This window comes from Gobius niger (assembly GCF_951799975.1).
Source record: "Gobius niger genome assembly, chromosome: 3".
NCBI lineage: Eukaryota > Metazoa > Chordata > Actinopteri > Gobiiformes > Gobiidae > Gobius > Gobius niger.
The window spans coordinates 25631649-25652618 of NC_136854.1; the positions used below are offsets into that span (position 1 = coordinate 25631649).

The 20970-nt window shown below is 39.7% G+C and overlaps 1 pseudogene across 1 annotated transcript in view; it reads left to right on the plus strand.

Annotated features, from left to right (window-relative positions):
• Nucleotides 1-20970, plus strand: part of LOC306961059 (cytoplasmic phosphatidylinositol transfer protein 1-like) — a 50300-nt pseudogene that overhangs the window by 21956 nt on the left and 7374 nt on the right. The window contains exons 2-5 of the transcript XR_013794272.1: nucleotides 15315-15463; nucleotides 18067-18246; nucleotides 18381-18396; nucleotides 18789-18860. The product of XR_013794272.1 is annotated as a cytoplasmic phosphatidylinositol transfer protein 1-like (transcript). The remainder of the gene's footprint in view (nucleotides 1-15314; nucleotides 15464-18066; nucleotides 18247-18380; nucleotides 18397-18788; nucleotides 18861-20970) is intronic.

A 20970-nucleotide genomic window follows, 5' to 3' on the forward strand; every position in this document is an offset into this window, starting at 1 on the left:
ATGGAAAGGCCTATAACTTACTTTACATCATCATTCATAAATCTGCATGGTTTCTCTGGTCTGCAAACCACTTCCATTTTTTATATTATAGGGCGGCTGTTGCCGGCCTACAAAAAATTTTCTACAATATACTATAAATCATTCTTAACTCTCTTGATATATTTTCTTTGCCTTTGTTGCTTATGGAAAGGCAATTTGTTGCATTTTCATTATGGGTTGAGAGTCCCACTGCCTGACATGTAAATATCACTCTAAAGTATGTTGTGTGATTAGATCTTTCAGAATCAGTACCAGAACAACTTTGTTGATCCTCCAGGGGATTTTTTCTTTTCAGTTACAGACACCTAAAGCTTTGCAATTTGAAGAAAAAAATAAATAAATTGTATATTATATTTATTGTAAAATATAACCTAAATAATACTAATAAAGAAAAAATATCACTTAGATATATGGGACTTCATGTTTGTATAATTGTTTTTGCTTTGACTTGTTTTAGTAGTAAAACTCCAAAATGGTGCACGGCTCTGTAAAAATAGTTGCACAGCAGCTAAGTGCAATAGGAAGAGGATAGAGAGGAAGGAAGGAGGAAACTCTGTCCTCAGAGTCGCTGACAATGAAGTCAAACTCCAACCAGCCCCAGCTAAAAATAGCACAGTGCCCCTGCTGCCACTGCGCGCACACAAATCCTGGTGGGGATTCCCATCAAAGCTGCCTTGACCTATCATGATGTTTTCTGTTTGGACAAACATTCATTGCTTCTGTCTCATTCACAAACTCTGGTTTGCACAGATCTAACACTTTCAGTTATGCCACCTCTGTTCATTCAGTACAAGGATTGGATTTGGTTCACACACTGGGCCTCTTCAGACTTTGGACTTAAAATGAGAGATTGTTAAAAGGTTTCGATTTGATTGTGTTGCTGTTTTATGTTCAGTATTTTAAGTGGAGGATGTGATATGTGACAGTTGTATCTGCTACATTGTCTCTGCTTCCTGTTGTTTCTGGTCAGGGTGTTAGCTTCTCATTTATATGGCTGGCATAAAACACTTTGTTCTGCCAAGGACATGTTTCTGTTGGGATTGGTTTGTTGCTAGGCTTTTGATGAAACATTTTTTATTTTTAAGTACAGAAAAAGCTTTTGTACTTTAATATGCCCTTTTGTGGTAAGGTCAGTGCCTTGGCGGTTTTAGTTCAACAATTGACTTTATCCGAGCTGAATGCATTCTTTCCTTGCGTTTAACAAGCACATTACCCGACACTGTACGGCTATATCTAAAGTTCCCACCGGAGGAAACTTTTAATTGTCATTTGTTCACTGAAGCATTCACTGACACAAGATTCATGAGGACAGATCTGCTCTCCAACACCTGATGGTACAAGTGGCAAAGTCATTTTGTTGCTCTTCATTTCCCTGGAGCTCACCCACACTCCTGACTGATGAAACTGGGGCGTTACTGTGTACGTTTTAATGGATTTTTTATTTCATTCTTTCCACAAAATTCCATTTGTTTACATGTAATAAATGCATACTGTGCACAGTGCCATTTTTGTACATTTTGCACTTATTTAAGTATTAAATATAATCAGTAGCAGCATGTTTTTGCAGATAATGATTATTTGATTACCACATAAGTCCGTAATCTTTTTTTATGATTAATCCAATTGGTTATTTAAACATTACTCGGTGTCTGGCTCTTGCTGGTCTTTTACATCACACACACCAATGTGCTTGTGTCAGTGTCCCAAAGCCACTATTGCTGTGGCTGTGTGTGGGACTGTCCTCTTCTAACTGCGAGGATGGTGTGTTTACATACTCTCAAGTTTCGGAGGGATTTACAGTTCTTGGATGTGAGGCTTGTCAGGGAGAAAGGCTGAGATGGGCGCTAGACAGAACTGTCACCCTACTTTTTATTCAGTCATGTCTTTGACCTTATTTTAAGAAAGGTTATTTTAGCAGAGGGAGCATTTCTAGGGACCAATTCTAAAAATATGAGGTGATCTAAGAGTGAACCAATTAAAACCTTCTTTGCAGCTTTTAATGACATTTACCTGAAGAACGGTTCATGTACAGTAAGTGCTAAGCTTAGTTTAGGCTGTCCCCATACATGATCAAATACTCCTCTTACATTCAGTCTCGTACAGTGGGACGAAAATGTATGTGAGCGCTTTGGAATTTCTCACATTTCTGCCTAAATTGGTCCTAAAATGTGGTCTGATCTTTATCAAAATAATAATAATGATAATAATAATAATAATAATAATAATAATAATAATAATAATAATAATAATAATAATAATAATAATAATAATAATAATAATAATAATAATAAAACAGTCATAAAACAATCACATTTTATCATGTTTTTAATGGCCATAACATGTAAACATTTAGAGGTCAGGAACGACAAAGTAAGTGAACCCAGGAATCTTGCTGAACTGCAGCAGTTTTGTAAAGAGGAATGGTCCAAGATTCATCCTGATCATTTTGAGCTACAGAAAAGCAGTTATTGCTACAAAAAAGGGTGTACTCCCTTATGCACATGCTGTATGTACACTAATTATAAGTCCAAAACACCTTCGGGCTGCAAAGATTTCCCAGCATTCCACTGTCTACTCTACATACAGGATATGTCAGAAATGTGGTAGGAAAGTTATGAACAAACATTCTATTGAAGTTGCTGCATTTGAAGCATTGGTATCTGTAGCTAGAATCATCAAACAAAAAAAAACCTTAAAAACAAGGTAGGAATGAAGTTGTCATCTGAAAACTAAAATAGCAGGCAGGTTTATAGCTTCAACCTTTCAAAAAGCTTTGTGACTCAGTTCACTTCTTTTCTGACACCTTTTTCAGACAAAGCAAGTGGTAAAAATAATATTTCGGAATTCTGTGATGTGACTGATTAACTCCAGTCTATTAAAATCATATAGCACTTTGAGTGCCTAATGTTGGTGGAAAGGTATTAATTGAGACTATCTACCAAAAAGAGGTTGCACACACAGATACAGCATACAATACATACAGTATTGTGTCACTCTGTGGGATTTTTCATCCCAGAGGACTGGCTGATGTGTTGAGGTTATCACTGGAGATCAGCCATAGCCACGTATGCACCAACTAAATCTAAATTTAATCAGTATATCAACTTTTGGCAATTTAAACAACAATGTAGACTGAGTAAAATGGAATATTTCTGTATTAAATGGTCCTGAAGCGGAAAGCATTCATTCATTGTTTAAGATAAGATAAGATAAGATAAGATAAACCTTTATTGATCTCACAAAGGAGAAATTCACTTGTTACAGTCGGCGTTCAAGAAGATCACTCTGATTAAGCTGATGTTTATCTTGTCTACATCCATAAACCATATAAATAAAAGATTATTTTATTGTTGAAAAATGTATTGAAAATCAAGCTCAGGGAATAAAAAACAACAACGTATTTTTTACCTAGTACTAACAACCTCGGTCAGTCTGCTCATGATGCGGCCACTTGGGGATGCAAAGTGGGTGACGAGCCAAGCATCAAACATATGTTTCCCCTGCTTTGAAGCACACACAAAGTCACACTCACACCTCTGCGGCACACTGCGCTTTACACCGTGCTCTGTGGCACAGGCAGCAGCTGCGGACAGATCTGCAATTCATAGTAGCACAGCCTGACCTTCACCTCAGCCGAGAGCCAACAAGGTTTCAGGCCAACTCTGCACAAGAAACAGATTGGTTCAGGCAACTTTAACTGCTCAGGGCACTTTCTCTCAGTGAGTAAGAGAATCAATAGACAAAGTTTGTTAGCAGTGTTTAAAAAATATGTCTCTTGTTTTGATCCAATGCCACAAAGATACTTTTGAAAATTCAAAGGATGGAAGTACTGCACAATATATCGCTAAAGTAGTGTTTTTCACAATATTATACATGTGAACCATATCTATCAAAAGAAGCAGAATCACAAAGGTTTTTAATAAAGATGAGATTCCTACCTTTTTTACAAACACAAAAGAAAAACCCATGGTAACTTAAGAATGTTTCCTTTTATTCATGGTTTTCCAAATTTCTTCCAGTCTTTCCTTTGGACCCCTCTATAAGATAAAAGAAGTTGTGTCCAGTGCACTGTGTTAGTAATATATAATAGCCAAGAAGAATTTTTGTTTATCATGCAGCCCTAGATGTTTTTCTGAAGAATTTTTTTTAGATCAATTCTGATTAATAAATTGGAGGAGCTCAGTTACCCGGGAGGAGCTCGGAGTAGAGTTGCTGCTCCTTCACGTCGAAAGGAGCCAGCTGAGGTGGCTAGGGCATCTGTTCCGGATGCCTTCTTGTTCGCCTCCCGCGGGAGGTGTTCCAGGCATGTCCTAGTGGGACAAGGCCTTGTGGAAGGCCCAGGACACGCTGGTGGGACTATGTCTCCGAGCTGGCCTGGTGTCGCCTCGGGGTCCCCCCAGAACAGCTGGAGGAGGTGTGCGTGGATCGGGAAGTTTGGGCCTCTCTGCTGAGACTGCTGCCCCCGCGACCCGGCCCCGGATAAAGCGGAAGAAAATGGATGGATGGATGGATGGATGGATGGATAATAAATTAGAAGGTTTAATGCGATTAAAAATATTAATCAAAATTAAACACACTTTACTTTTTTCAGTTTACGGTAACCCTTTATCATATGTCTTATTACATAATGTCCCTGCAAAATACTAATACACATTGTTCCATTGTGTATGTGCTACATAGTGTTAGAGAATTAACAATGGTGTTCGAGAGGATAGATGAAAAACAGGCAGCAGTCTGGATGTCTTATACAGGAGAAGTTTATTTACCATCGGTGCGGGACCTGCAGACATGAACTCGAGACATTGCACTAGTCCTACCATTCAAGTCTGTCTATGTTTCCACAGAAAAGGGATAAATACCCTCTCAGAACGTCTAACTGATGCGCAAGAGTCTGAGCACTACAGTCAAGGCTATGACAGAGATAGTACGACTGTACCGTCTGACCCAGTATGATAAATAGCGATTTAATGTTATCCTCTAACACATAGATACAACTTATTACAGATTGTTACAAACCAGATTACATTGTACTAAATTTTGTTAGTATAATATATCAAGGTAGAGTAAAATAAAGTGTTACCTTGTTTCCTTTTTCCTGCAAGACGTTGCTGAACGAACACAGCGTAAAGTAAAAAACTGTAAAACTTGTTTATTCACACAGTTAAGCTGACATAAACTGCTAAAGTGTTTGAGATGATCTCAGGCCTCACATCTTCACTTGAAATATACCTCGACTAATTCATTTGAATCGAGTCCCACCACTAATTGTCAACAAATATATGTCAAAGAATTTAGAAATGTTTATTGTTCTGCGCATCTAAAATAAACTTGAATCCATCAAAGTCTACTCTTGTGCCTATTCTCATATTAACATCCCTCTACCTGTCACCCGGCCTGGTATCAGTCTGTATCAGTGTGCACGCTGCACCTGCGTTTGCTGATGTGATGAATGCTGATGGTGTGTGGCTCTATGCCTCAGCTGGCCAGCCCATAACCCACACGGATCGGACAAATGTCTCGTCACATGTGGCCTCCTCAGCAGTTTATTTCAATTCTCTAAATTTAAATGAAGTGTTATTTCTTAGAGCTGGGTCTTAAAATAACCCAAGCAGGATTCTTTTTATGATTATGTTGTCAAATGTCTCTGCAATCTAGTTTTAGTGAAAGATGTTCAATAGTAAATTATACAAACAGAGATTTAGGTAGTCAAAGTATGAAATATACACTAATCTATACTAAAACTAATATCTAAACTAGATTCTCACCCTTGCAAAGGCATTGCATCTTGACGTCTTCTCTAAATCATTTTAGAGTGGTCCTTATGTTCATCAGGAGCCGTCTGTGTAACTGGTTGAAAATATAACTAGGCATTCACTTAAAGTGCAAAACTAATGTCTACAATTAGGATTTTAGGCTATACATGCTTTTCAGTCATGTGACTTTTGTTGTTTTGGCGGCCATTTTAAATACCGAAGTAGACTTATGCAGTACTACAACATGTATCAATATTCAGGATGAAAATGAAAGACAATTTTTATTTACTTATAATCATTTCTCAAGAAGATAACAGTAAAAACACGGCCCCAGAGAGCGGACGTTTATGTAAAGAAACCAGTAAGTCAGTGTTTAAACTCATCAAGATGTTAGCATGCTACCAGTTAGCATTTAGCTTCAACAGCTCAGCTTTGACCTCTCCAAGAGAAAGCCCTGAACCACAAACATCTAGCCTTGGATACAACATGCTGTTACTGTAGTATTTCCTCAGTGTTCATAGATGTGAGCTACACATGTGTTTATCGTGTTTACACTTGAAGCTAAATGCTTACCAGTAGCATGCTAATTTCTTGAGCAGCTTAAACACTGACTCAGACTGAGACTCTGTTGACATGGCAAACTGCAAAAATCACAGAGAAAGGTTTTCTGTTTCCTCTTTCATGTGTTAATTTAGTCTGAGGAGTGAAGCAGATCTTTAGTAAATCCTGCTGTAGTTCGACAGACAGAGCTGCTACATTTGTGCCACATTTGCTGGTTATTTCACATAAAGTGCGTCTCTGGGGCTGTGTTTAAACTGTTATCTTCTTGAGCAATGATTACAAGTACATAAGAATGCCACTGTCAATCAGTTGTCCTTCATTTTCATCCTGAGTAAAGATATTGTTACATGTTGTAGTACTGCATAATTCTACATTGGTATGCAAAATGGCCGCTGGCACCATGTGTGATGTCATTGGAAACACATGCACAGGCACAATAAGCAATAAGCAGACAGGACTTCACTATGGTGGACTTCAATGTACCTTACAACTTCATTTCAAGACTGATAACACTACAGAGGTAAAGCTATGGTTGTCTGTGATACAGTACTTTGCACACCACTAAAACTACCTTTAAAACCGTATGATTTTATCTCATGCAAATCTAGCTCTATTTGTTCACTCGCAGGAGGCAAGATGACAAGGCTAATGTTCAACCTTGTATGCATTGATTCCCGATCTTTATGATGATCTGTATGATAACGTTTTCCTTAGTCGGTATCTTTATGGTTTTCATACACCGTAAGCTTCCTCACCACTTCATAAAACCACACTAATTACTCTCCTGGTCCACCTTGTATTGACTGTCAGGACAGTGTCACTGACCACAGTCTTATCATCGTGGACCAGCTCTGCACTGCGCTCCACACTGCGGGCCGGCTGATTAAATGTGCCCAGAACAGAAGAGGATTGTGTATGTGAGGGGAAGGGAGGGGTAGCTATAATGGGTAATGAAACTGCAGTGGCAAATAGGTGCCCCAGCATTGTATATGTATGCAGTAAAGTGCAGCCGCCAATTCAAAATGTTGTCCTCAATACTCTTGAGTATTTTTGTTGGAGGGATTTTTGTCCGTGATTTGAAGTTACACTGATTTAACAGAAATGATTTATAACTGACCTTTTTCATGTTCTACCTTTTTGTTCTGTGGCAATTTAAAACAAAGTAAAAATCAGTCTAGCAAAAAAAAAACTATAACTGGGCTTTTGCTGTATTAGTTTTGTGTTGTATTATTTGAAAAACAAAACACTGCTTAAAATATATCTCTGTAGTTCCCCACAAATTTCTCTGAGCCCACACAGATGGCTAGTAAAACCGTGTTGTATTGCATGCCATACATGCCATCTGTAAAGAAATCATCTGAGAACTTTTCAAATTGATATGATCAAAATTGTAATATTCCGAAAACACTGCTTGAGCATATTCTATCCAGAGATTTACGAGATGAATTAAAGATTTATGATCATCTCAAAAATGAAGGATGTTTCTATATTGCAGGTTACCTTGAGATTGCAGGCCATGTATCAATGTCGTGCAGTTGAGGTCACTGAAGAGATATCATTTAATTTGACATTGTTGTTATAAAGAAGCAGTATCATCGTTAACATACTGTACTTTTATATGGCTTGGTGTGAAAGAAGCCTTAATGCATGTTGTAACTTTTTCACTAATATGCTGTATACACTGCACGAGCTGACCTGTGGGGTAACCTTAGTTCATTAGTCCATCAGAAGTGTCTTCTCGCTGGTGCATGGTGAGCACAAATGGCCTCTCTCTGGGCTGCACGGCTCCCGAGGGTCATTAGTGTGTCCCTCTGCTGTAGAGCCCAGTGATTAGTGCAGCTATTAGTGTTAGCCCACATCGAGGCTCAGAGGTGTGTGACCTCGGTCTTTACCAGCTGCACCAGTTTAAGACACTTTCACTTATCATTGTTTTTTCTGAATTTGTAACTGCCTATGAATAGTATACCAGAAATAAAGTCAAGGATACTGTAACATTAGTTGACTTGTAATAATTGCTCCAAATACAAATGGGTTATAAATGCTGATGACCGATATATGGGCCAGTGCTTCATGACTTATACTCATTATACACATATTTACAATTACAAATATTGCAAATGTACATCAGCATCAAGTACTATTGGGCCATTTTCTGAGAAACAATTTTCTGAAATCATGTTCATGTGTTTTTTTCTCTCTGGAAAAATAAATCACACGAATAAATTGTGAAGTATTGGAAGTTTTCAATTTAGGTATTGACACATACAACTTTTTGCCCAATATTTCTCATATCGATTCATGTGTTGTGCTGTTTATCTGAGCTTTAGGCTATCACTTTTGGGTTTCGTCACAAGATTGAATCCCTGACTTTCTACTCCAAAGAAGGCACAGTTTGAACGTCATCTTGTGAGACTCAAGGGTCAGTGAGTAGGTACAAATTATTCATAGGATGTCATTGATGTCCTTTCTTCCTTGGGACATGGCAATAAGGGTTGATCATATATAAATGTATTTTAAAGCCATGATCATGATTTGGACTTGGATGACTTTGGTTAGTACTTTACCTTTTTCATGTCGATGAATAACATTATTGAAAAAGCAATGATTTTGTTATTATTGCATTGTGTTGTAAAACATTCTTATTGACTCATAATTTAGAAGTATGAGCTTGATGTGTTTGCTGTAGCTGTGTGCAGTCTGAAATGTATAAAACGTACATATATAAACCCATGTGTGAAGAATCTGGTTGTGTGGAAGGTTTTGCCGCCAAGAGCCTAGACACAAGAGGCTTTTCAGATAAAGGAAAACCATGTGGCTTTTGAGTCCGGCCACTAATCAGGAAATGGAGCCTATGTTTAGTAGTTTGTGCTCTTTTATGGTTTTTAGTTGCCATGTTTGTACTGAATGGGTTTTATCGAATTGTGCATCTTAGATATTTTCTCATATATATATTCTCACCCCCAAAATAACAAGTTTCATGTCAACTGTTTGAAAATGAATGTTCTGTCCTCCCCCGTTGCTCCTGCATGTGCCGAGGCCAGTCTGCAGTCTGTGTGCAGCTCTGACGACGGGGGCATGTAACGAGGAGACGATCATAGCTGTAGACAGAAAATGATGGTGCTCGTTCGCTGCCCGTTCGCGCCTGACTTGCTTTATGGCTTTCATTCTTTTAACTCTGCTCCCCGTGTCCTTTGTGCACAGCAGCCTGAAACACTGTGATACGCTGCGGTGTTCTCTATAGTCTGCCTCTACCTGTTGTATTGAACTGGGTTTGTACTAGTGTCTTCTTGTCCAAATTCAACATCCTACATCAACGCCAATATGCAGGCCACTTTCTGACTGCGTGTGACTGTAGTATTGACCACAGGGAATGAGAAGGACTTTAGACCACATATTGATTGTACTCCTTTCTCCGTTGCCGTTTATTCATATTATGTTTCACTCGTAGTAACGCTCACAGGCCGGCTGTCTGTTCAGAAGCTCTTGTGCATTTAGAAGGTTTATGAATTACTGTTTAATGTTCGAAGTCTCAGAGAAAGAAATACCAGTATGTTTTTTTTCCTCCTTTCTCGCATCTTCAGCAAAATATATGGTGAAAGCATTTACCTAACCAGCAATTTCTCTACTGTTTATTGCTGACTGTGTGATTGACTGGTGAGATAATAAAACGTGTGATATGAATAATGCAATGTTCCCTATGTGTGCATCCTGCTATTCTCACAAGAACTTGTATGTTGTTGTTTATGAACATGGCCAAGAAAGATACTGTAAATAAACCTCAAAAAATGTTCATTCTCAGATCAACCCGCAAAAGTCTTCTAGGTTACTCCTCCAAACTAGGGGCTGTTTCTGTGACAGGATTGGCTGTACACTGCGTTAACAATCATAATGCAAATCAGAATCAGAATAGCTTTTATTGCCATTGTTTGAGAACAGGTTCAAACTAGTATTTTTTCTCAGTGCAGACATCCAACATAAGGTCATCTCCCGCGGGAGGTGCCCCAGGCATGTCCTATTGGGACATGGCCTCGTTGAAGGCCCAGGACACTCTGGTGGGACTATGTCTCCGAGCTGGCCTGGTGTCGCCTCCTCCAGACCAGCTGGAGAAGGTGTGCGTGGATCGGCAAGTCTGGGCATCTCTGCTGAGACTGCTGCCCCCGCCACCCGGCCCCGGATAAAGTGGAAGAAAAATGGATGGATGGATGGATGGATGGCCAACCAGACCCCGCTTCTACTCAGGATGAATTATTATTAATTAATAAACATCGGAGATTAGTCTGGATGCCAGGCTAGGGTATAAGGGCATGCATAAATGATAAAGAAATAAGATAAAAAATAAGTAAAATAAAAGTAATATTCCTTGTTTCTGCTCGTCAGCATTGAATCAACAGTTTAGGGGAGGCCGGATGGAAGGTTTATGGACAACTGCAAGCCTCTGTCCTACACCTTGATGTTCGGGAGAGAGCAGGGGTCCCCAGCTAAATTAGCTTGAGGTCCGCAAACTTTTCTTTCGTAGGTTTCAACATATGTCCAGAGTCTGGACAAATGCAGTCATTGCTCTTGAAAATGTTTAAACATGAACACAGGTTGTCTTTTTACAAAGCAGAACTGATTAATGAAAAATGTTGCAATCTTATTTCAATTCAAATTGTTTAGATACTTTTTTTGGAAAAGGCTTTGGGGTCAGGACTAAAGCCTCTTGACCCAGGTTCGCCAGTTGGGGACCCTTGCTCCAGAGGCACCAGCAGCTTCAAATACCTGTTTGCTGCTTTGTAGCAGCTGTTCTCTTAATCTGATGTGTTTGTCACAAATGTCTTAACAGTGCGATGATTACACTTCATCTTTCATGAAATATATATATATTTTCATACATAGTCCAAGGCACTATATCACACTTTTCATCAGCAGAGAGACACTTTTTCTTTTCCTATATTGCTTGAAAATGGTGGTCTGCTTAATAATTAACTATTAATAATGCCCTTTTTCAGTAGTTTTTGCCTTAACTGGGCTTACCTGACGACTAATTATCACAACTGTCTGAGATTGATATCAGTGATTCAAAGAGCCCGGAGACACAATATCATCCATGAGTTTCATTGAAAAAAAAAAAGATAAATGACCTTTATGGCACTGAAATACAATTTGCATAATAATTGTTAACACAGTGTAGACTTGACGATTAAAAAGTCACATTTTTAATCAGTTGAACAGCCTTATTACAATGTCACCATCTCAATATAATGCAGACTTTTCCCATTACTAGCACATTTATATTAAAGCCATTTATGTTCAATTTACTGATTTGAATCCGGCAGATGTTGCAAAGAAAACACTATTGTTTTCTTGGTCAATGTGCAACCAGAGTGCCTTGTCATCAAACAAATCCAATAAGGATGAGGGGAAGTACTGGCATTCATGTGCACGCCACATCTCTGCTGTCTAATGATCGATTAACTGAGAAGATTTCAGACGAGACCAGAGCACTTTGGCGTCCGCTGCTGCAACTCCTTTGTCAAGCCACTGCTTGATTTGCTCGCGTCTTGGAAACGACACATATGTGCGCGCCCAGTCATTGCATGCTTGTATTTGTTTTGTTGTTGGACAAACGGTGCTTCATAAGAATATTGTTTTGGTCTGCAGCGCACAATCCTCACTATAGGTCCTCGAGCTTTCCCAGTGATTGCACATGCCAGACAGAATGGCAAGGATAATGTATGCATATCCTCACTATTTTTAGTCCTGATCACTGTTAGAGCTTGTGATGAGGACTGAAATAGGCTGAGATATTTCTTAGACAGGGATTGAAAGGGGGTCATTACGCAAAACTGTTCTTTTTGAGATTTTACTCCTCATTATTAAAGTTGTCCCTTCATCAAAACATACCTCTTCTACTGACCCTCAATGAGATAAATGCTCTCATGGCTTGTCTCTGCAAGGATAATAGGCATTGACCAATCAGGAAATCTTTTCAATCAGTTATTCACAAATATACTTTTTTTTAAAGAAGGGGTTTTATACTTTGTGCAAGTATATACTTTGTAATCATTTAAGATTACTTGATCACTACATCTGTGGGTCAGAAAATGTAAAATTGCTTATTCAAAGTTTCCATTGGCCTATCACTCCCTAAGACCTTCCTCCCTATCGAAACAACCCTCCTGCTTTGTGGATGTTGCATGCTGTTAGGACATCAAGCTTGTAGTTCAGCAGATCCTTTTTGTCTCTTTTTGCACTGGGAAAGTGGGATAAACTGTGCTACAGATCGGGAGGTAAGGACAGCCCTTCATGGATACTAAGGAAGGAGCTTGGGATAAATTGAAGGAGCACACATTTACCGCAGCAGTTTGTGGAGAAATTGTAACATGTTAGAAAAAAAGCTTTTAAATGTCGATTTTGCATAATACCACCCCACCTCCTCTATTTTAAAGGTCAAATGAGTGTTGCTGGCCTCATGGTTTAGTTGAGAAGGGCCTGAATGCAGCCAATGGAGGGGCATGTGACCAGTGGAGCTCCACTTCTCCACAGGAAATGACATCACCTCCACAGGACCATGCTACCTTAAACTAATCCAAAGTGACCCTAATCCCAACCTTAAGGATAGTGGGATTTACTAAAGGCGTCTTCGTGGGATTCATTTAAATAAATGTTGAGGGGAAAAAGTGGAGGTGACATCATTTCCTGTGGAGGTGTGGAGCTCCACTGATCATGTGACTTTCCATCGACTGCGTTCAGACCCTCTTGTGTTTTAGTTTGAAAGCTATGAAAAACATAGCCCACCCCAAACAAGAGGCCCACCCCCTTCTGTCTAGTACCTTCCTGCTTTTTCTTTTCATTCACTTTGTCTCCTTATAACTTACCTCTATGGATGTGAATGATGGAGAGCATGTGCATTATTTACAGAAGCTACAGCGGCACTCCGCGTGGTGAGCTTTTTTTAGAAGCACCGGCTTAGCTTCGGAAATGTCAAGGTGTTAATAAAGGAGATTATGAAAGTTAAATAAAATGACTGTATTTATTGAGAAATACAGTGGTTGAACCTGAATGGGGGCTTAGTAACTAGGGAAAAACTTGGCACAATAATGACTCTAAATCTCAAAGAAGAAATTTTTCCACTTGCCTCATGTGTCACTGTCTTCATCATATGCCATTTACAAAGCAACCCTGTTGTGACCCCTGTTAATGGATAACATTACTTGTTGGTTTTGTTGAATTTAAAATAAGTATGCTCGTGACGTCAATTATAAAATTTGTCAACGTTTGATCTATCTTTGGTTTTACTATAAATAGCTTTTATAAAGCCCCTAAAAGCTACTAGGTATACGCAATTTACCGAGATGTGGCTTATGTCAAGGACATAATTTATCCACATTTGCCTGATCCATGCTGTTAATCAAAGGCTGCTCTGATTCAAGGCGGACCCTCGCTCAGGCCTCTTCAGCGCGGCTTGAGAGTGTAATCACACACATGATTGGGCTCTTGTCCTTCCCGAACAGACATGCCCTCTGTCCAACTCCATAATGGTGAAGCACATCAACAATTACAAACACACTTTTAACGAAGCACCGGGGGAGCGTGCGCCACCACAATGCAATCACTCTTCCAATTAAAGACAGTAAAATATATTTTCTTTTACTTTTTTCCGTTACTTTGACCAAATTTACATCCGAGCAATCACAATGCAACAAGAATGTATTACATTTAATAGCTCCATATAGACAGAGAACATAGAAAGAGTTCAACCCTAGTTGACACTTTTCTGATGTGTCCTGTCTGCAGTTATCAGTATCAAACGTGAAACAGTTGATGCGGGCAGTCTGTTGCTTTTATTCCACTACTAGACATTAGGTATCGTAGATAAGAGCAGTTATACCTGAAACATGCATAGAAGAATACACAGGACACTTGCTGCTCTCTTGACACGACCATCTCCTCACCTTCCTTCTATGACAGCGGCTGACAGCTTGGTCTTGACACTCTGTGAAAGGTCACACTCCTGAAAATGACCATCACTCGCGCTCAAATTCATCACCACCGACTCAGAGCTTTAACATCAAATTATTGGCTGTCTACATTACCATGCACATGTGATGAGTTACATTTTAGCATTTTAGTTTTTTGTTTTTGTTACTTTTTGCAACTCATGGTTTTTGTTTTTCTGACGTTGTGGTGGTATCGACTTGTATGTGCATATATTGCCATCGGTCACAATCGTTTTACAAAACCAGGGCAAAACAAATCATATTCTTTTGTTTTTATCCGTGCCATAATTATTTCACAAGTACAGCTGATGAAGTGGCTCATTATTGTGTTTAACGTCCTTATCTTGTCAATTATCAGGACTCCACTTTTCGATCTCTAAAAGGCCTTAATCTTCACATCATCAAGTCTACAGTAAGGACAAGAAGATATTTCATTTGAAAAAGTCCTCAAACAAGAAGGGATCAAGAACTAAATTGATCTCGCTGCAACTTGATAAAAGGGAAATCCTGCTGTGTACCTCAAATGAAGAAACCCTTTATTGCACGGACATAACACTAATTAACTTGTCCAATGGGCCCCACCAAAGCGATTTATCAAAGGCTTGTTTCAGCAATTCAGTCTTACACTCTTGCTTTCACATCAAGAAACTCATGCAAAGCAGATTAGCTAATTACACGAAGTAATAGGTACACACATGGACAAGACATCACAGAACAGAATGTTCAAGATGTTTGAACTAAGCGGAAATTAGTCAAACAAATTCATATTCATCCAGGTGATGTTTTTTTTGTAATACAACATTAGAACAACATTTACTACACAGTTACATGAATTTCATCTTTTTGCTGCTTTGTGAATGCTGTGATTTTATGCCGTCTGTCTTTGATTGTCTGTGAGTTGTACTTACTGTGATATTTAACATGAATTTATCTTTTTATTGTTTTTATTTGTAAGTTAAGTGTATGTGCTTTGTGCTTTCAGTACCGGATTGGTCAGCTGTACATGATCAGCAAACACAGTCATGAGCAGAGTGACAGAGGAGAAGGAGTGGAGGTGGTGCAGAATGAGCCCTATGAAGATCCAGTCCACGGCCAAGGACAGTTCACAGAGAAACGGGTCTACCTCAACAGGTCAGGCATCGCCAGAAACTGTAATGGGGACTGTATGTCATACTCTTAGCTAGTGGACATATGGTGGATCAACATTATTGAGCTCATATTACAACATGAACATACCTTCATACTTCATTCATGAATGTTTGACTAATCCTATTTCTGATGTTTTGTCCTCGGCTGCATGAATTGTGATGTTTTGGACTGTATGACCTCCATGTTTTTAAAGTCCATGAATCATCACCGACCTCGTTCTGAGCAATGTGACACTTGATGCATTCTATACAGAGCCATTGACTTGCTAGCATCCAGTTAGCTAAATGGAAATCTTGCATTTTCTGTTTTGTATTCTCACCAATGCCTGTAGAGGTGTTCCTGGACAATTCTTAACTCATTCAGCATTGCCAATTTTTCTACACTCACACATCAAATTGTTTTATTTAGCGCACAGTGGGTTGAGAAAAAGAATCTCCTGAGGGCCTTGCTCTGACGATGGTGACAAAGCATGGTGCAGAAATGTGACCTTTCAGCACATGTTTCAACACATGGCCACGCGAGCTCCACAACCTATGAATCCTACCCAGCCCGGCCCAAGGGCATACCAGGGAACTCTAAGCCCAAACCCGATGTCGGGTAAGACTGGGCTCGGGTCAAGAATCTACAAGTCTAGTGTGCTGGGAGAAGAAAAAGCTCTTCCGGGCATAACAATGTGTGACAGCAACAGGATTTGAAGGAAAATGGTAAAATGAAAAAGGATGTAAACGTTGTGGGTCGTGGAGCACAAATACCTGCGTCAGCACTCGACTCAAGAACTCATTATATAATGAGTCAGCACAACTCGGCTCTGCAAAGGAGAGCGGGGAGCAGGAAAACTGTCGGATACTGTTGGGTGGATTTGGACAACCAGCACAAACATTTGCTGTATAGATGCAGATTATTACTGTATTTATGTATTAAGTTAAGAGGATAGCTAATTCAGTAATACTTAATTTTGACTTATTTGGATCTTAATTTGCAACATACTCTCAGTGTATGCTGCAGTAAGCTAAAACATTTACGCAAACCACACTGTATTCTTGGTAACAAGCATAATTTTATATTGCATTATGGATGTGAATTATTGCTTGGTTCCACTGCCAACTGTTAAGCTGGTAATCTTTCGACCTCTGATCTGGAAAATGCCTCGGAACATGGCTCGAAGACATAATTACAACGTGTGATGTGAGGACTTGTGCTAAATACAACAATGGCAAAGTGTAGCTGAATGAAAAAAACGTATAAGCTTAAACATGAAACAGTGATGTGAACCATTGTTATTGCCTTAACTATAATGTGTAGACTTACTGTATATCATATCATTACTGGCCTGCTGTAGCATTAGGCGTGTTGCTTATACACAAGTTTATTCAGCTGGAGTGCTCTGACGTCAGAAGTCGCCTTTTTCAAGTTGGAAAAATCCCAGATGTCTGGAATGCAGCATATGTTCACATTTCTTCAGGGAATCTCATGAGACATATGGATATTGCAATATTGTTTATGTTGAAGATTATGCTTCCTTTTCGTTCTTTAACAATTGGACTTGTTTCTCTTAACTCACTGCAATGTTCTGCTTCTATATGCAATAGATAAAAAGAAAGTACTATTTGTTATTTTGTTCCCAACACCATATTGACCCCATCTGTCTTTGGGAAGGCTGCATGTTTGAATCACCATCAAGGACATGACAAGCTCTCGCAGTCTGTCCACCTCAGTCTCCTATTTACTGTAAACACCTACTCAACTCTTCTATCGAAACTGATGATTTGTGACTCAACTGGGCATGCATTGTGATGTTTTGGATGAAATTACCGTGTGCACTTTTTATCCCTAATACTAAGATAGGAGTGAGTGTGAAAAACTCTTGAGCAACCACCCACTTAGCTTGCACATTTGGCAACGTGGGCTCCATCACAGCAGCTCCCTGCCAAAGATCTTTTAAAGAACAAGAGGGAACGAGCGCAGGAATCAGCAGATGGAAGTGTGGGAGGAGTGTCAGTCTCTTTTGTTGGAAAAAGAGAGAGGGGGAAAGGGGAGAGAGAGCGGAGAGGGAGGGAGAGACAGAGAAAGATGGAAAGACAAGGGTGGGCGAGGGAGAGAAGGAAGGGGTGTGGGGGGTGATTTGGGGGGGGGCTTGTAGCAGATTGTGGCTGTCCGAGGTTTTTTATTAACAGCCGCCATGCTGTGCACCATTTCTGTCCAAATCAGAAAATGTCAGTCAAAGCGGCCAGTGAGGCAGGCAGATAAAGTGGAGCTTGACTGTGAACCATGGCCTTTGAAAGAATTGGATGTTGCTGTGTCTGCAGAGTTTTTTGGTCACAATAATGGTGTCCTATCTCTAAGCGCAGTGTGGATTGTACAGCCCCCTCTGTAGCGGAGCATTAGGTCGGTCCCTTTGGGCCATTCCCGTGAATCCAACCACACTGCTTCCTCCTCACTGTTCTGAGAGCAGACTATTCTTTTACAAATGAAACACTTCTCTATTGATTGAAGCACTAACCAAAGTCATCTCATCATCCTCTCCACTCCTCTCCACACGTCCGCCTCTCTCATCTGTCTCTGTCTCTGTGCGTCTTTCTCCGCAGTAAATTACCCAGCTGGGCTCGAGCTGTGGTGCCCAAGATCTTCTATGTGACAGAGAAAGCCTGGAACTACTACCCTTACACAATCACGGGTCAGTGTCACCTCTTGCAACAGCCCATACTCAAGATATTATTTTCATGTTGCTCGAGGGATTCCAGTAGTTCTCTACCACTTTACAAATAGCTTTCTACATTGCAGCATAATATTGATGAGCCCAATTTGAATACTCTCTTGTGTAACAAATCAGTTATGACCACATGCATCACAAGGCTTTCTTTTTTTATTGAAATGTTCTCTTGGCTGAAAACTTTCCAAGTGCCATTGTTACTCAAGTATTCTCAAAGTAGCTGTCCGGTAGTTCCTATTTCATAAATGTAGTTACTGGCGGAAAAAAAAGTCCTCTGACATCCAGTGCTCAGCTTTAACAAAACATCTTTTCTCTTTTACATCTCAACCGGATCTCTGCTGACCATGGAAGAATACACAGTGAGTATTTTGGTTTATTAAATGCACCAAACATTAAACTTCTTCGGAGTGTAGTTCGGAGTGAATCACCACAAAGAAAAGGGCAGAATGACAGTGTTGTGACAGCATGCCTTATTGTCATCATTCATGTGCGGGAGTGAAAATGACTCACTTTCATCATACCAGGATTAGTCATAAAATGGTCAATCTTGTACATACTTGCAGTTACCGTTTAATGTAAATGGATTTCTTTTTACAGTGTTCATTTTTACCCAAGTTCTCCATCCACATAGAGACAAAATATGAAGACAACAAAGGCTGCAATGACCACGTAAGTATCGGCAAGGGCTAAACATGATTTTGAAAAAGAGATTATTGCAACCTCATTTCCACCATTGAAATTGCGATTACAGTTCGTTTGTTTTACATCCCCCAGTATGTGCATATGTTTTCATGACATTCAAACAGCCAATCATCCTTATATTGAAAACTGTGTTTTGTAATTGCCTGCTATATCACAGAGGCGGACATATGGCACCAGATAAAACACTGATGCTACACGAAAAAGACCATTTGGCGACTAGTAGAGCTTTCTTTTAACAACACGGACTGTGATGCCAGCTATACATGAGCTTTGAGCGCCTGCCAAAAGCTCCTCCACTTGTTGGATAGACTAATTTCATTTAGGCAGTTGGCTGTATTTTATCCCTCTCTGCAGTTTATATGGGCATTAGTCATCCAATGAAAGGCTGCCATTGCCCGGACAGTGAGAATAAAGAATAGCAGAGTGGTGCGCAATAGACAAATGGCTTGAAATATATCAAGGCAGGAGGCCAACACATTAGTTTTTATAGCGTCTTTATACTATTATGTTGGGCTGCCAAGGCTTTGCCCGTTCTGTGAGGCACAGGCTCCTGCTGCATGTCCTGCTCCAAGTGTCTGATTTGGAATTCACTGATAAAACACAGACGGGGAGTGAAAGTGACAGACTGTTGCTGTGAGTCAGTGTGATGTTTTGATAGACAGGCTGACAGATTAAGTATTAATAGTTTGTGCTCTCAGTCTTCCAGGCTTATTCCCTTGTTACAGATTTATTTATTTTTTAATAAGATATGGGAAAACTGGGATGTGTTTTAGCCCCTGTTCCATATAATTACTAAGTTAATTCTAATCATGTTGATAGTGGTTTACAATCTTGATACTTTATTGTTAGTGGTTAGGATTATGATGAATCATACTTAAATAATTATGGTAAATGGACTCAACTTATATAGCGCTTGTCTACCTTTATCAAGCCCAAAGCGCTTTACAGTAAGGAACCAGTCACCCATTCACTCTCTCATTCATACACCAGTGTACGCAGACACTGAAGGCAACAAGGCCCAAGGACACAATGACTTGTGCATTTGCGGGAGCTGGGATTCAAAGTGGGACAAGGCCTCATGGAAGACCCAGGACACGCTGGTGGGACTATGTCTCCGAGCTGGCCTGGTGTCGCCACGGGGTCCCCCCAGAACAGCTGGAGGAGGTGTGTGTGGATCGGAAAGTTTGGGCATCTCTGCTGAGACTGCTGCCCCCGCGACCCGGCCCCGGATAAAGCGGAAGAAAATGGATGGATGGGTGGATGGATGGGATTCAAACCCCCGACCTTCTGATCACGAGATGACCCACTTTACCAACTGCGCCACCGTCGCCCATTTAAATTATAAATGAGATATGTGTCTCCTTTAAGCTTAATCATCATAACTATCACTTTATTATTGACTACCATTTTTATTCCATCCTGTTTCCATGATATTACAGGGCTGTTACACTGTGTTCCAAATTATTATGCAAATGACATTTTTCTAAGATTTTCTAAATTGTCAACTCAAATGAGAGTCAGCATAATTTTCATGTCTTTGACTGGTAGAGGATCATTTAAATGTGGTTGAAAAAATCTCAGTGACAACAGTATTTTTTTGAAAAATATAGTAAAAACCTCAAAATCCACTGTTCCAAATGATTATGCAACTCATCGTTTCAATACATTTTAACGCTTGTAATTAACTGAAAATGGTCATTTGTTGAATTTGTAGCATTAGGAGGTCATATTTACTGAAATCAAAAGCTATTTCAATCAAAAAAATCTTAACAGGTCAAGTCAATTTTACCATAGGAGCCCTTGTGCGATAGCAGCTTCAAAATTTTAAAATCCATTAAACCTGTAAGTTTTTGGATAGTTTCTGCTTGGATTTGTTTGCAGGATGTTAGAATAGACTCCCAGAACTGCCGTTTGGATGAAAACTGCCTCCCACCCTCATAGAAGTTTTTTTTGCTGAGGCTCCAAAGGTTCTCAACAGGGTTGAGGTCGGGGAAGGAGGGGGTCCACATCTCTCTTTTTGACACAAAAATACAATTTGCATAATAATTTGGAACGCAGACTTCCCAGATTTTAGACT